The sequence below is a fragment of the Chlorocebus sabaeus genome, chromosome X (genome assembly GCF_047675955.1).
Source record: "Chlorocebus sabaeus isolate Y175 chromosome X, mChlSab1.0.hap1, whole genome shotgun sequence".
Classification (NCBI taxonomy): domain Eukaryota; kingdom Metazoa; phylum Chordata; class Mammalia; order Primates; family Cercopithecidae; genus Chlorocebus; species Chlorocebus sabaeus.
In genome coordinates, this window is record NC_132933.1 from 69,519,660 (window position 1) to 69,535,898 (window position 16,239).

The window sequence follows — 16,239 nt, forward strand, 5'->3', positions numbered from 1 at the left end:
TGCACTTCTGCATCTAGAATGCCAGTATTTTTCTTGTGATTATTTCCATTTAAAATTTTGAGGACACATTATGTTTATGAAATATTTTGTCTTCTCAGTCTTTATAATGCATAACTAATATGCTAAGTACTAAAGACTCTATATATCAGTCTTGAGGAATAATGGCAACACAATATTCCATTTATTTTGGAAAGATTACATTTGGTTTTATGGATTTTGGTATATAATTATACTGCAAAGATAATTCCAACTAGGACTACACCCAAAGATAATATTATACCCAAAGATATATTATGCCCAAAGATAGTACTAAAATAGTGTTTATACCCAAAGATAGTACCAACTGGTGAAGATCAGACCAAAGCCACAGAACAAACAGTTCATGATTGATTTCAGGTTTGACTGAACCAAATGAATATGGCACAATATGTTTTTGGTAAATATAAAATGTCTTTGCTCTTTAGTTCACTAAGGTAAACATATATTATTTAAAACAGAAAGTGAGTCGCCAATGTCCAGTATATGTTTACTTCCTAGTTTTTGTTTTCCAAATTAAAAATAGTTGTATTGCTTTTTATAACTTGTATAAAATTTACAAATGCAAAAAAAGAAGAAAATATAATTATACATATTCAAAAATAAATGCTACTATTATTTTCTTAATGTTTTATTTTTGATTTTGGGGAGTACATAGTAGGTGTATGTATTTATTGGGTACATGAGATATTTGAATACATACAATGCATAATAATCATATTGGTGTAGATAGAAAATCCACAGTCAAAAACATTTATTCTTTGTGTTACAAATAGTCCAATTATACTCTTTTAGTTATTTTAAAATGTACAAGGTATTATTGACTATAGTCACCCTGTTGTGCTATAAAATGCAGGAGCTCATTCTTTTTTTCTAACTAACTAACTAACTAACTAACTAACTAACTAACTAACTATATGTATTTTGCTCCAGTAACTATCTACACTTTCACCACCCTTCCCAGCCTCTGGTAACCATCCTTCTACTCTCTATGTCCATGAGTTCAATTGTTTTAATTTTTAGCTCTAACAAATAAGTGAGAACATGAAAAGTTTATCCTTCTGTGCCCGTCATATTTCACTAAACAAAATGACCTTCAGTTCCATTTATGCTATTGTAAATGTCAGAATTTAATTTTTGTTTATGGCTGATTATCACTCTGTTGTGTATATGTACCACATTTTCTTCATTCATTCATCTGTTGATAAACACTTAGGTTGCTTTCAAATGTTGGCTATTGTAAATAGTGTTGTTAAAAACATAGGAGTGCAGATATACCTTTGATATATCAACTTCCCTTTTTTGGGGGAACATATTTAGCAGTGGTATTGCTGCATCATATAGCATGTGTATTTTTAGGTTTTTTTGAGGAATCTCCAAGCTGTTCTTCATAGTGGTTGAATTAATGTACATTCTCATCAATAGTATACAGTTTTCTCTTTTATCCACATCCTCACAAGCGTTTGCTATTTCCAGTATTTTGGATAAAAGCCATTTTAGGCCAAGTGTGGTGGCTCACACCTGTAATCCCAGCACTTTGGGAGGCCAAGGTGGGTGGATCACCCGAGGTCAGGAGTTCGAGACCACCTGACCAACATGGAGAAACCCTGTAGCTACTAAAAGTACAAAATTAGCCGGGCATGGTGGTACATGCCTTTAATCCCAGCTACTAGGGAGTCTGAGGCAGGAGATTCGCTTGAACCCGGGAGGTGGAGGTTGCAGTGAACCGAGATCGTGTCCTTGCACACCAGCCTGGGCAACAAGAGTGAAACTGTCTCAAAAAAGAAAAGAAAAGGAAAAAGCCATTTTAACTGGAAGAAATGATATCTCATTGTAGTTTTGATTTGCATTACTCCAATGATCAATGATGTTTAACACCTTTCCATTTACCTGTTTGTCATTTGTATATCTTCTTTTGAGAAATGCCTATGCAGATTTTTGGCCCATTTGTTAATTGGATTATTAGATGCTTTCCTAGCTTTCCTATTGAATTGTTTGAGCATTTTATATATTCTGGCTATTAATCCCTTGTCAGATGGATAGTTTACAGATAATTTTGCCTATTCTGTGAGTTGTGTCTTCTTTTTTTTTTTTTTTTTTTTTTTTTTTTACCGTTTCCTTTGTTGTGGAGAAACTTCTTAACTTAATGCGATCCCCTTTGTCCATTTTTGCTTTGGATGTCTGTGCTTGTGGGGGTACTAGCCAAGAAATCCTGGCCCAGTCTAATGTCCTGGAGAGTTTTCTAAAGTTTTATTCCAGTTGTTTCATAGTTTTCATTAAGTCTTTAACGCAGTTTGGTTTGATCTCCTTATAAGGAAAGATATATTGGTCTAGTTTTATTCTTCTGCATATGGATATTTTGTTGTCCCAGCACTATTTATTGAATAAATTGTTGTTTTCCTGATGTATGTTCTTGGAATGTTTATTGAAAATGAGTTCACTGTGGATGTATGAGTTTGTTTTGGGGTTCTCTATTCAGTTACATTGCTCTGTGTGTCTGTTCTTATGCCAGTACCCTGCTGTTTTGGTTATTATAGCTGTGCCATATAATTTGAAGTCAGGCAATGTGATTCTTCAGTTCTGTTGTTATTGTCCAAAATAGCTTTGGCTATTCTGGGTCTTTTGTGGTTCTGTATAAATTTTAGGATTTTTTTTTTTCTGTTTCTGTGAAGAATAACAGTATTTCGAGAGGCATTATATTGAATCTGTGGATTGCTTTTTGTAGTGTGAACATTTTAATAATATTGATTTTTCTAACACATGAATGTGAAATACCTTTTCACTTTTAGGTGTCCTCTTTAATTTCTTTTAGCAAAGTTTTACAGTTTTTATTCTAAAGATCTTTCACTTAAGTAAATTCTTAAATATTTAATTTTATTAGTAGCTATTGTAAGTAGGATTTTTAAAATTTCATTTTCAGATTTCTTGCTGTTGGCAAATACAATGGTATTAATTTGTGTGTTGATTTTGTATCCTGCAACTAAATTGAATTTGTTTATCAGTTATAATAGTTTTTGGGTGGAGTCTTTAGGTTTTTCCAAATATAATATTATATCATCTGCAAACAAAGATAATTTGATTTCTTCCTCTCCAATTTGAATGCCATTTTCCCCTTCCTTCCTTCCTTCCTTCCTTCCTTCCTTCCTTCCTTCCTTCCTTCCTTCCTTCCTTCCTTCCTTCCTTCCTTCCTTCTTTTCTTTCTCTTATTTGATTGTTCTAGCTAGAACTTCCAATATGTTTAATAACAGTGATGAAAGTGGGCTTATTCATCATATGATTTATCCTTCATTCTGTTGATAAGATGTATAGCATTGATTGATCTGCATATGTTTTTTGTTTTGGTCATATTACATATCTTACAGAATAGGCTTTCAGTTTTTCCTCACTGAGTATGATACTAGTTGTGGGTTTGTTGTATGTGGCTTTTGTTGTGTTGAGGTTTGTTTCTTCCGTCCATGTGTTTTGAGGGTTTTTGTCATAAAAGGATTTTGAATTTTATCAAATGCTTTTGCAGCATCAGTTGAAATGACCATATAATTTCTTCCTTCATTCTGTTGATATGACGCATCACATTGATTCATCTGCATATGTTAAACTATACTTGCATCCCTGGGACAAATCCCATGTAGTCATGATGAATGATATTTTTAATGTATTGTTGAAATTGGTGTGCTAGGGTTTTGTTGAGGATATTTGCATTAATATTTTTCGGTGATATTGACCTACAGTTTTTTTTTTTTTAAATGGATCTTTGGTTTTTATATCAGGGTAATTCTAGATTCACAAAATTAGTTTGAAAATATTTCCTCTTCCTCCAGTTTTTGGGGTAGTTTAAGTAAGATTGGTATTACTTCCTTTTAAATATTTGGTAAAATTCTTCAGTGAAGCCATTGGGTCCTGGGGTTTTTCTTTATTGGGATACTTTCTATTATGACTTTGATCTAGGTACTTGTTTTTGGTCTGACCAGGTCTTGGCTTTCTTCATGGATCAATCTTGGTAGGTTTTATGTGTCTAGCAGCTTATCCATTGCTCCTAGGTTTTTCAATTTATTGCTGTATATTCGTTCAGATTAACCTCTAATGATTTTTTTGAATTCCCGCAGTATTGGTTGCAATGTCTACTTTTTCATCTCAGATTTTATTTATTTTAGTCCTTTTTTAAATTTATTTTCCTGGTTAGCCTGCATTAAGATTTGTCATTGTGCATTTTTTCAAACAATATTTACTTAACTATATGAGTGCCTAATATGCTATCAACACATTTAACTTAATAAATCATATGACTTTCTTTGTATTTTCAACTATCAAAATGACATATAATGATACTTTAGGCAATATACCTAAGAAGTGTTTCACATACTAAGGTATCTATTTTGTGGTATGTACTATACAAGTTAAGGCATTACTAGCTTTCATAACAAACTCTGAACAAAACACAATAGAAATTTATTTCTCACTTGCAGAAATACCAAATCGAGAGGTAAACTACAAACATGGTGATTTAGGGACATAGGCTCTTTCCATTTTGTGGCTTAGCCACTTTCAAAACATGATTTTAAGTCTTCTCCATTCAGCAAGCAAGTTGGAAAAGGGAGGGAGACTGTGCAGGAGAGTCTATCTTTTTGTATAAACATAAATTTTCATTCCCCTGGAAAAAAGTGTGTAGAATTGCAATTGCTGGGTCAAATGGTAGTTATTTGTTTAGCTGTATAAGAAAATGTGAATGAAGTTTTTATGAGTCAGGTCTCAAAATGGTGTGCTTCAAATTCTGCCTACATTCCATGGATGAGAAATAGAGTTAATAGTCTCCCCTAACTGAAAAGGGGTTTAGGAAATATATTCTACTTGCCTAGGAGAAAGAGAAACAGATTTTAATGAACACATAGCAATATTGCTATCCTTAGTATGAGCTTCATTCATTTAGCTTGCTAAAATCTGTGTTTATCTTCATTTGGCCAAAACTCATAATTGCAGTCAGAATAAAAACTTAGTTGGAAGAGTCAGAGGAAAAAGAAGTTATTTTTTTTGTAGGTAATTTTGTCTACCCCTGATGTTATTTTTTCTCATGTATATATGGCACTGGCAGCTATTACTCTAGAAACAAAAAATCTTGAGGCAGGATATCAAAATATAATTGCACTCTTTATTTCTTTGGGTAAAGAATGCAAAACTGATTTAGCAAAATTTTAAAAAAATTCAGTGTATTATGTTAAAATAGCTCTATGAAACGTCTTATTCTGTTTTGGGATGCTATAAAGAAATACTTGACACTGGGTAATTTATCAAGAAAAGAGGTTTAATTAGTTCATGGTTCTGCAGGCTGAGAAGTTGAAGGGGCTAGCTCTGGTTTCTGCTGAGGGCTTTTGTGCTGCATCACAATATGGCAGAGAAGGTAGAAAAAGATGCAGACACAGGTGAAGAGTGGAAACACTGAGGGGCATCCTGACTTTATAGCAACCCACTCTCCTGGGAACTAATCCATTTCCGTAAGAATGAATCTAGTCTCTTGAGTGTAACAGCTCACTCAGTGATACTAGAACAGCACCAAGTCATTCACAGGGGATCCACTTCCATTACCCAAATACCTCCCAACAGGCTTCACCTCTCAACACTGCTACACTGGGGGGCAAATTTCCACATAAATGTTGGTGGGCACAAATAAACCTGTATCCAAAACATAGCAGAGGATATGATATAAAATAAGTTGCTTTACCCTGCCCATGCCCTTCCACATTGAAGTAATTATTTTGTACTATGTAATGCAACCCAAAATTGACTTTGCTCAAGTGTTATTCTTTGAAAGAAGACAATCAATTTTTTATTTTTACAAGTAACTCAAATAATAGGAATATAAAAGTAACCCTTGAGGGGACTTGCTGAACTGCCTGCCCATGCCCACATTGTTTAAGACAATTTTACCTTATCTCTGGGAGGGTAATTTCTGGGTTAATGATTTTTAGTAGTTTTAATCACTTGATCAAAATTTGATGATTTTGGTTTTCATAAATGGGTAACATCACTTTCTCTCCCACTTTCCTGTTTCCTTAGCTTATGCTATGAAGTCACGTCTGATATTGAAAAAAGGACTGTGTTTCAAATAAAAACCATTACAAATATTACAGTATGTATTTTTTGAACAAATACTTTGTTCCAGATACTGCCCTAAATATTTTATGTGCATTATCTCATAAAATTCCCACTATAATCTATAAAGTAGATAATATTATTTTTTACGTATTAAAGAATAAATACCTGGAACTTAGATAAGTTGCACTAGGCAAGATAGCACATACATCAAAGTTTGCAACTTGGACATAGGTCTTTGTAACTCCCTATCTCAGGTTATTAACCATAATGAAATTTTGTATCTCTCCTACTGTGGGTTTACCCCTTGGGCAAATGATGTGAACCTCTGTACAATCTTAGTTATTGTTCAATAAATGAAAAGGGGTGTGCAAACATCTACTTGAGATTCTGCATTCAATTCTATTATATATATATATGCTCTGAAGTCGATTGCAGAGTAATAAGGAAATTGTATATTAAATTTTTTGAGGAACATCCACACTGGTTCCCATACTGACTGCACAATTTTGTATTCCAACAAACAGTGCAAAACAAATAAACAAACAAAAAACAAACAAACAAAAAAACCCCACAAATTTTCCACATCTTCACCATGAGTTGTTATTATATTATTTGCTTTTACAATTGCCATCACGACTGTAAGTTGATATCTTATTGTGCTCTTGATTTGCATTTCTCTCAAGGATTAGTGATTTTGAGCATCTCCTCATGTGATCATTGAACACATATATATATTCTTTGGAGAAACATCTACTCATTCATTTGATCATTTTTAAATTTGGTTGTTTGCATTTTTCTTGTTGAATTGGAGGAGTTCTTTATATATTCTGTAAAATCCATTAAAAATGTATTATTTACAAATAATTTCTGACATTCTATAGGTTGCCTTTTTACTCTGTTGGTTGTGCCTTTTGATGCACAGAAGTTTTTAAATTTTGAAGTGTTCCTATTAACCTCTTTTTACTTTTAAACTTTTTAAAATTTTATATGTACATAGAAGGTGTAAATATTCATGGGGTACATGAGATACTTTGATACTGGCATAAAATGCACAATAAACACATCAATGTAAATGAGGTGTCCATTACCTCAAGCATTTATCATTTTGCAATGTTGCAAACATTCTAACATACACTTTTGGTTATTTATTTATTTATTTATTTATTTATTTATTTTGACGTCCTCCCTTATACTTCATTTTACTTTTATTTAAATATTTATTGATACATAATGTCTTATAAGGCACATATCAGCGTTGGTTACACGCACAGAATGTATAATAGTCAAGTCGGGGTATCTACTACCTTGAGATTTATCATTTCTACGTGTTGGTAACATTTCAAGTCCCCTCTTCTAGTTACTTTGAAATATACAATATATTGTTGGAAAGTACAGTACCCCTAATCTGCTATCAAACATTAGAACTTATTTCTTCTAAATAATTATATGTTTGCACCCATTAACAAACCCCTCTTCAGCACCCCCTCCCACTTTCCCTCCTTCCCAGCTTTTGGTATCTGTCATTCTATTCTCTATGTTCAGGAGAGCAAGTCTTTTAGATCACGTATATGAATAGGAACATATGGTATTTGTCTTTCTGTACCTGGCTTATTTCACTTGACAAAATGACCTCCAGTTCCATCATGTTGCTGCAAATAACATGGTTACATTCTGTTTTATGGCTGAACATATTCCATGTAATTACTCTGTTGTGCTATAAAATACTAGTTCTCATTTGTTCTATCTAACTATACTTTTTGTACCTACTAACCATCCCCACTCCCCACCGTACCCTTACCAACCTAGGGTAACCCAGTTTGTTTACTTTTGTTGTTTGTGCTTTAGGTGTCATGTCCAAGAAATCATTGAAAATTCAATGTGATAAAGTTTTTCCTCTACATTTCTTTCTAAAAGGTGTATAATTTTAGCTTTTACATTAAGTCTTTCACCATTTGAGTTCATTTTTTGTAAGTGGTGTAAGTTAAGGGTCCAACTTCATTCTTTCCCATGTGGATATTCAGTACTCTTAACACAATTTACTGAAAAGATTTTCCTTCCCTCATTTGAATGGCCTTGGCAACTTTGTCAAAAATGATTTGACCATATATGTGCGTATATATTTCTGGGTTCTCAATTCAATTCTATTACAGTGGATTGTAGGTCTGTCATTATGTCATTAACATGCTACTTTGATTACCATAGTTATACAGTAAGTTTTGAAATCAGGAAATGTGAGAACTCCAATTTTGCTCTCTTTTCTCAAGACCATTTTGGTAATTTTGAGTCCTTTGAAATACCATACAAATTTTAGGATAGATTTTACTATTTTTGCAAAAAAAAAAAATTAATAGGATCTTATAGGAATCACACTGAATTTGTAAATTGTTTTGGGAAATATTGACATATTTTTATTTTTATTTTATTTTAGATTCAGGGAGGTATAAGTGCTTGCTTTTGCATACTAGTGAAGACTGGGCTTCTAGTGTACCCAATACCTAAATAGCAAACATTGTGCCTCATTTTTCAACTGTCTCTTCATTCCCATCTTCTACTCTTTTGGAGTTAGCGGTGTCTATTATTTCCATCTTTATAATCATATGAACCTGTTGCTTAGCTATGACTTTTAAGTGAGAACATTGTGATTTTGATTGTCTTTTTCTGAGTCAGTTCACTTAAGATAATCGTCCCCAGCTCCATCCACGTTGCTGCCAAGGGAATACATTCATTATTTTTATGGCTGTAAGGTAGACCATGGTGTATTTTCTTTATCCAGTCAACCACTGATGGACAGCTAAGTTGGTTTCATGACTTTGCTATTATGAATAGTGCTGCAATGAACATATGAATACAGGTGCCTGTTTTATATAACCATTTGTTTTCCTTTGGGTATATATCCAGTAAAGGGATTGCTGGGTTAAAAAATAGTTCTATTTTTAGTTTTTTGAGAAATCTCCATACCGTTTTACATGGAGGTTGAATAAACTTACATTCCCAACAAAAATGTGTAAGCATTCCACTTTCTCCACAAATATGCCAACATCTGATGTTTTCTTTTCCTTGTTTTACTTTTTAATAATAGCAATTCTGACCAGTGTGAGATGATATCACATTGTGTTTTTTTATTACTATTATATTATTATTAGGGTTTTATTTTGCATTTCTCTGATGATTAATAATGTTGAGCATTTTCTCAACATGATTAATGTGTTAAAATACAAGTGTTTATTGACCACTTGTATTTTTTCCTTTAAGAAATGTCTGTTCATGTTCTTTGCCCAGCTTTTAATGGAGATGTTTGTTCGTTTTTTCTCGTTGAGTTGTTGATTTTCTTGTAGATTCTGGATATTAGTCCTTTGTCACATAAATAATTTGCAAATATTTTCTCCCATTCTGTAGGTTGTCTGTTTACTCTGTTGATTGTTTATTTTGCTGTGCAAAGGCATTTTGGTTTAATTAAGTCCCATTTGTCTAACTTTGTTTTGGTTGCATTTGCCTTTGAGTTCTTCATCATAAATGGTTTGCCTCGGCCAATGACCAGGAAAGTTTTCTCTAGATTTTCTTCCAGGATTTTTGTAGTTCCATGTTTTTCATTTAAGTCTTTAATCCATCTTGAGATCTTGAGTTGATTTCTGTATACGGTGAGAGATTGGGGTCCAGTTTCATTCTTTCGCACACAGCTAGCCAATTTTCCCGGAAGCATTTATTGAATAAGGTGTCCTTTCTCCATTTTTTATTTCTGGCAACTTTGTTGAAGATCAATTGGTTGTAGTATGTGGCTTTATTTCTGGGTTCCCTATTTTGTTCTCTTTACCTATGTGTCTATTTATGCTCCAGTACCATGCTGTTTTAATTACTATAGCCTTGTAGTTTAACTTGAAGTCATACAGTGTGATACCTTCGGATTTGTTCTTTTCACCCAGAATTGCCTTGACTAATTTTTTTTTTTTTTTTTTTGGTTGCTGCTCCATATGAATTTCAGGATTGCATTTTTCTAATTCTGTTATAAAATGATGTTGGTAATTTGTAGGGATTACTTTGAATCTGTAGGTTGCTTTGGGCAGTATGCTCATTTTAACAATATTGATTCTTTCAATCCGTGAGCATGGGATATTTTCTATGTTTGAATCATCTACAATTTATTTCATCAGTGTTTTAAAATTCTCTTTGCAGATATCTTTTACCTCATGGCTAAATGTATTCCTAGACATTTTATTTATTTTTGGTTATTATAAATGGAATTATTTATTTGGTTTTCAGTATGGACTTTATTGGTGTACAGAAATGCTACTGTTTTGCACATTGACTTTGTATTTTAAAAATTTAGTGAATTTGCTTATCAAGTCTAGGAGTCTTTTGGGGGAATATTTAAGGTTTTCTAGGAATATAATCATCACCAGCAAAGAGATAATTTGATTTACTCTTTCCCAATTTGAGTACTTTTAATTTATTTCTCTTGCCCAATTGCTGTGATTAGGACTTCCAGTATTAGGTCGAGTAGGAGTGGTGAGATTGGACATCCTTGTCTTCTTGCAGTTCTTAGTTAGAATGCTTTTAACTTTTTCCCATTCAGTATAATGTTGGCTGTGGTTTAGTAAGAGATGGTTCTTATTATTTTGAGGTACATTCTTTTGATGTCTAGTGTGTTCAGGGTTTTTATGATGAAGGGATATATTTTCTGGATTGCTTGTTCTGCATCTGTTGAGATGGTGAATCACTCTTATTGATTTGCAGATGTTGAATCATCCTTACATCCCTGTAATAAAACCCACTTGATTGTGATGAATTAACTTTTTTGATGTGCTGTTGGAATCTGTTTGCTAGTACTTTGTTGAGGACTTTTGCATCTATGTCATCAGAGATAATGGCTTGTAGTTTTCTTTTTTGTTTTGTCCTAGCCTGATTTTGGTATCGGAATGACACTGGTAATACAGTTTCATAGAATGAGTTAGAAAGAAATCCCTTCTCCTCAATTTCTGGAAATAGTTTCAATAAGATTGTTACCAGCTCTTCTTTTTGTGTCTGGTAAAATATGGCTGTGAATCTTTCTAATACCAGGCTTTTTTTGTTTTGTTGAAAAAATTTTATTACTGATCCAGCTTCTTTACTCGTTATTGGCGTGTGTACGATTTTTATTTCCTCCTGGTTCTATCTTGGGAATTGGTATGTTTCCAGGAAATTATCAACTTTTTACAGGTTTTCTAGTTTTAGCACATAGTAGCATTCATAGTAATCCCTGATAATCTTTTGTATTTGTGTCGTATCGGTTGTAATGTCCTCTTATTTCTGATTGTATTTGTTTGCATCTTGCCTCATTATATCTTGGCTAATCTAGTTAGCTGTCTGTCAATTTTGCTTATCCTTAAAAAGAAACGACAACTTTTTCTTTTGTTACTTTCTTGTTTCATTTTTTTTGTCTCCCTCTCATTTAGTTCTGCTCTGACCTTTGTGATTTCTTTTCTTCTGTTAGCTTCGGGTTTGCATTGTTCTTGTTCTTCCGTTTCCTTGAAGTTTGATGTTTGGTTGTTAATTTGGGATAGTTGTAATGTGGTCATTTAACGGTATAAATTTTTCTCTTAACTCTATTTTTGCTGTATCACATAGTTTTTGATATGTTTTATCTCTATTTTCATCATTTTGATTTCTCTTTATTTATGCCTTAATTTTGTCGTTTACTCAAAGGTCATTCAGAAACAATTTGTTTAGCTTCCATGTACCTGTGTAGCTTTTAGAGTTCCTTTTGGTGTTGCTTTTAAATTTTGTTTCACTGTGTTTGAAGAAGATATTTATTATGATTTTGACTTCAAAATATTTAATAAATCTTCTTTTATGGCCACCATATGGTCGATTTTGGAGAATATTCTATGTGAAGGTGAGAAGAGAATATATTCTATTCTCATTGTATAGAATGCTCTGTAAATGTCTATTATGTTCCTTTGGTCTACAGTTCAGTGTAAGTTTGAGTTTCTTCGTTGCTTTACCACTTTAGTGATCTGTCTACTGGTTTCAGTGGTTCCCTCATTATTACTCTATTGCCATCCATATTTTTTTTAGGTCAAGTAGTATTTGTTTTATGAATCTGGGTGTTCCAGTGTTGGGTGTATATATATTTAAGATGATTAAATCTTCTTGATGTACTGAAGCTTTTATCATTATATAAGGCCCTTCTTTTTTTTCTTTAAACTGCTGTTGGTTTAAGGTCTGTTTTATCAGATATGGGGATGGCTGCTCCTGCTCACTTTTGTTTTCCATTTGCATGACGAATCTTTACTCACCCATTTAATTTAAGTCTGTAGATGTATTTAGCCAGTAGATGTGTCTCTTTTAGGCAACAGATTGTTTTTTTTTGTGTGTGTGTTTTAATTAATTAACTAATTAATTATTATTATTATTATACTTTAAGTTCTAGGGTACATGTGCATAACATGCAGGTTTGTTACATATGTGTACTTGTGCCATGTTAGTGTGCTGCACCCATCAACTCATCAGCACCCATCAACTCATCATTTACATCAGGTATAACTCCCAATGCAATCCCTCCCCCCTCCCCCCTCCCCATGATAGGCCCCGGTGTGTGATGTCCCCCTTCCCGAGTCCAAGTGATCTCATTGTTCAGTTCCCACCTATGAGTGAGAACATGCGGTGTTTGGTTTTCTGTTCTTGTGATAGCTTGCTAAGAATGATGGTTTCCAGCTGCATCCATGTCCCTACAAAGGACACAAACTTGTCCTTTTTTATGGCTGCATAGTATTCCATGGTGTATATGTGCCACATTTTCTTAATCCAATCTGTCACTAATGGACATTTGGGTTGATTCCAAGTCTTTGTAATTGTGAATAGTGCCACAATAAACATATGTGTGCATGTGTCTTTAGAGCAGCATGATTTATAATCCTTTGGGTATATACCCAGTAATGGGATGGCTGGGTCATATGGTACATCTAGTTCTAGATCCTTGAGGAATTGCCATACTGTTTTCCATAACGGTCGAACTAGTTTACAATCCCACCAACAGTGTAAACGTGTTCCTATTTCTCCACATCCTCTCCAGCACCTGTTGTTTCCTGACTTTTTAATGATAACCATTCTAACAGGTGTGAGATGGTATCTCATTGTGGTTTTGATTTGCATTTCTCTTATGGCCAGTGATGATGAGCATTTTCTCATGTGTCTGTTGGCTGTATGAATGTCTTCTTTTGAGAAATGTCTTTTCATATCCTTTGCCCACTTTTTGATGGGGTTGTTTGTTTTTTTCTTGTAAATTTGTTTGAGTTCTTTGTAGATTCTGGATATTAGCCCTTTGTCAGATGAGTAGATTGCAAAAATTTTCTCCCATTCTGTAGGTTGCCTGTTCACTCTGATGGTAGTTTCTTTTGCTGTGCAGAAGCTCTTTAGTTTAATTAGATCCCATTTGTCAATTTTGGCTTTTGTTGCCATTGCTTTTGGTGTTTTAGACATGAAGTCCTTGCACACGCCTATGTCCTGAATAGTACTACCTAGGTTTTCCTCTTGGGTTTTTATGGTATTAGGTCTAATATTTAGGTCTCTAATCCATCTTGAATTAATTTTCGTATAAGGAGTAAGGAAAGGATCCAGTTTCAGCTTTCTACTTATGGCTAGCCAATTTTCCCAGCACCATTTATTAAATAGGGAATCCTTTCCCCATTTCTTGTTTCTCTCAGGTTTGTCAAAGATCAGATGGCTGTAGATGTGTGGAATTATTTCTGAGGACTCTGTTCTGTTCCATTGGTCTATATCTCTGTTTTGGTACCAGAACCATGCTGCTTTGGTTACTGTAGCCTTGTAGTATAGTTTGATGTCAGGTAGCGTGATGCCTCCAGCTTTGTTCTTTTGACGTAGGATTGTCTTGGAGATGCGGGGTCTTTTTTGGTTCCATATGAACTTTAAAGCAGTTTTCTCCAATTCTGTGAAGAAACTCATTGGTAGCTTGATGGGGATGGCATTGAATCTATCAATTACCTTGGGCAGTATGGCCATTTCCACGATATTGATTCTTCTTATCCATGAGCATGGTATGTTCTTCCATTTGTTTGTGTCCTCTTTTATTTCACTGCGCAGTGGTTTGTAGTTCTCCTTGAAGAGGTCCTTTACATCCCTTGTAAGTTGGATTCCTAGGTATTTTATTCTCTTTGAAGCAATTGTGAATGGAAGTTCATTCATGATTTGGCTCTCTGTTTGTCTGTTACTGGTGTATAAGAATGCTTGTGATTTTTGCACATTAATGTTGTATTCTGAGACTTTGCTGAAGTTGCTTATCAGCTTAAGGAAATTTTGGGCTGAGACAATGGGGTTTTCTAAATATACAATCATGTCATCTGCAAAGAGGGACAATTTGACTTCTTCTTTTCCTAACAGAATACCTTTGATTTCTTTCTCTTGCCTGATTGCCCTAGCCAGAACTTCCAACCCTATGTTGAATAAGAGTGGTGAGAGAGGGCATCCCTGTCTTGTGCCAGTTTTCAAAGGGAATTTTTCCAGTTTTTGCCCATTCAGTATGATATTGGCTGTGGGTTTGTCATAAATAGCTCCTATTATTTTGAGGTACGTTCCATCAATACCGAATTTATTGAGCGTTTTTAGCATGAAAGGCTGTTGAATTTTGTCAAAAGCCTTTTCTGCATCTGTTGAGATAATCATGGGTTCTTGTCTTTGGTACTGTTTATATGCTGGATTATGTTTATTGATTTGCAAATGTTGAACCAGCCTTGCATCCCAGGGATGAAGCCCAGTTGATCATGGTGGATAAGCTTTTTGATGTGCTGCTGAATCCGGTTTGCCAGTATTTTATTGAGGATTTTTGCATCGATGTTCATCAGGGATATTGGTCTAAAATTCTCTTTTTTTTGTTGTGTCTCTGCCAGGCTTTGGTATCAGGATGATGTTGGCCTCATAAAATGAGTTAGGGAGGATTCACTCTTTTTCTATAGATTGGAATAGTTTCAGAAGGAATGGTACCAGCTCCTACTTGGACCTCTGGTAGAATTCAGCTGTGAATCCATCTGGTCCTGGACTTTTTTTCGTTGGGAGGCTATTAATTATTGCCTCAATTTCAGAGCCTGCTATTGGTCTATTCAGGGATTCAACTTCTTCCTGGTTTAGTCTTGGAAGAGTGTAAGTGTCCAGGAAATTATCCATTTCTTCTAGATTTTCTAGTTTATTTGCGTAGAGGTGTTTATAGTATTCTCTGATGGTAGTTTGTATTTCTGTGGGGTCGGTGGTGATATCCCCTTTATCATTTTTTATTGCGTCTATTTGATTCTTCTCTCTTTTCTTCTTTATTATTCTTCCTAGCGGTCTGTCAATTTTGTTGATCTTTCCAAAAAACCAACTCCTGGATTCATTGATTTTTTGGAGGGTTTTTTGTGTCTCTATCTCCTTCAGTTCTGCTCTGATCTTAGTTATTTCTTGCCTTCTGCTAGTTTTTGAATGCGTTTGCTCTTGCTTCTCTAGTTCTTTTAATTGTGATGTTAGAATGTCAATTTTAGATCTTTCCTGCTTTCTCTTGTGGCCATTTAGTACTATAAATTTCCCTCTACACACTGCTTTAAATGTGTCCCAGAGATTCTGGTGTGTTGTATCTTTGTTCTCATTGGTTTCAAAGAACATCTTTATTTCTGCCTTCATTTCTTTATGTACCTAGTAGTCATTGAGGAGCAGGTTGTTCAGTTTCCATGTAGTTGAGCGGTTTTGATTGAGTTTCTTACTCCTGAGTTCTAGTTTGATTGCACTGTGGTCTGAGAGACAGTTTGTTACAATTTCTGTTCTTGTACATTTGCTGAGGAGTGCTTTACTTCCAATTATGTGGTCAATTTTGGAATAAGTGCAATGTGGTGCTGAGAAGAATGTATATTCTGTTGATTTGGGGTGGAGAGTTCTATAGATGTCTATTAGGTCTGCTTGCTGCAGAGATGAGTTCAATTCCTGGATATCCTTGTTAACTTTCTGTCTCATTGATCTGTCTAATGTTGACAGTGGAGTGTTGAAGTCTCCCATTATTATTGTATGGGAGTCTAAGTCTCTTTGCAAGTCTCTAAAGACTTGCTTTATGAATCTGGGTGCTCCTGTATTGGGTGCATATATATTTAGGATAGTTAGCTC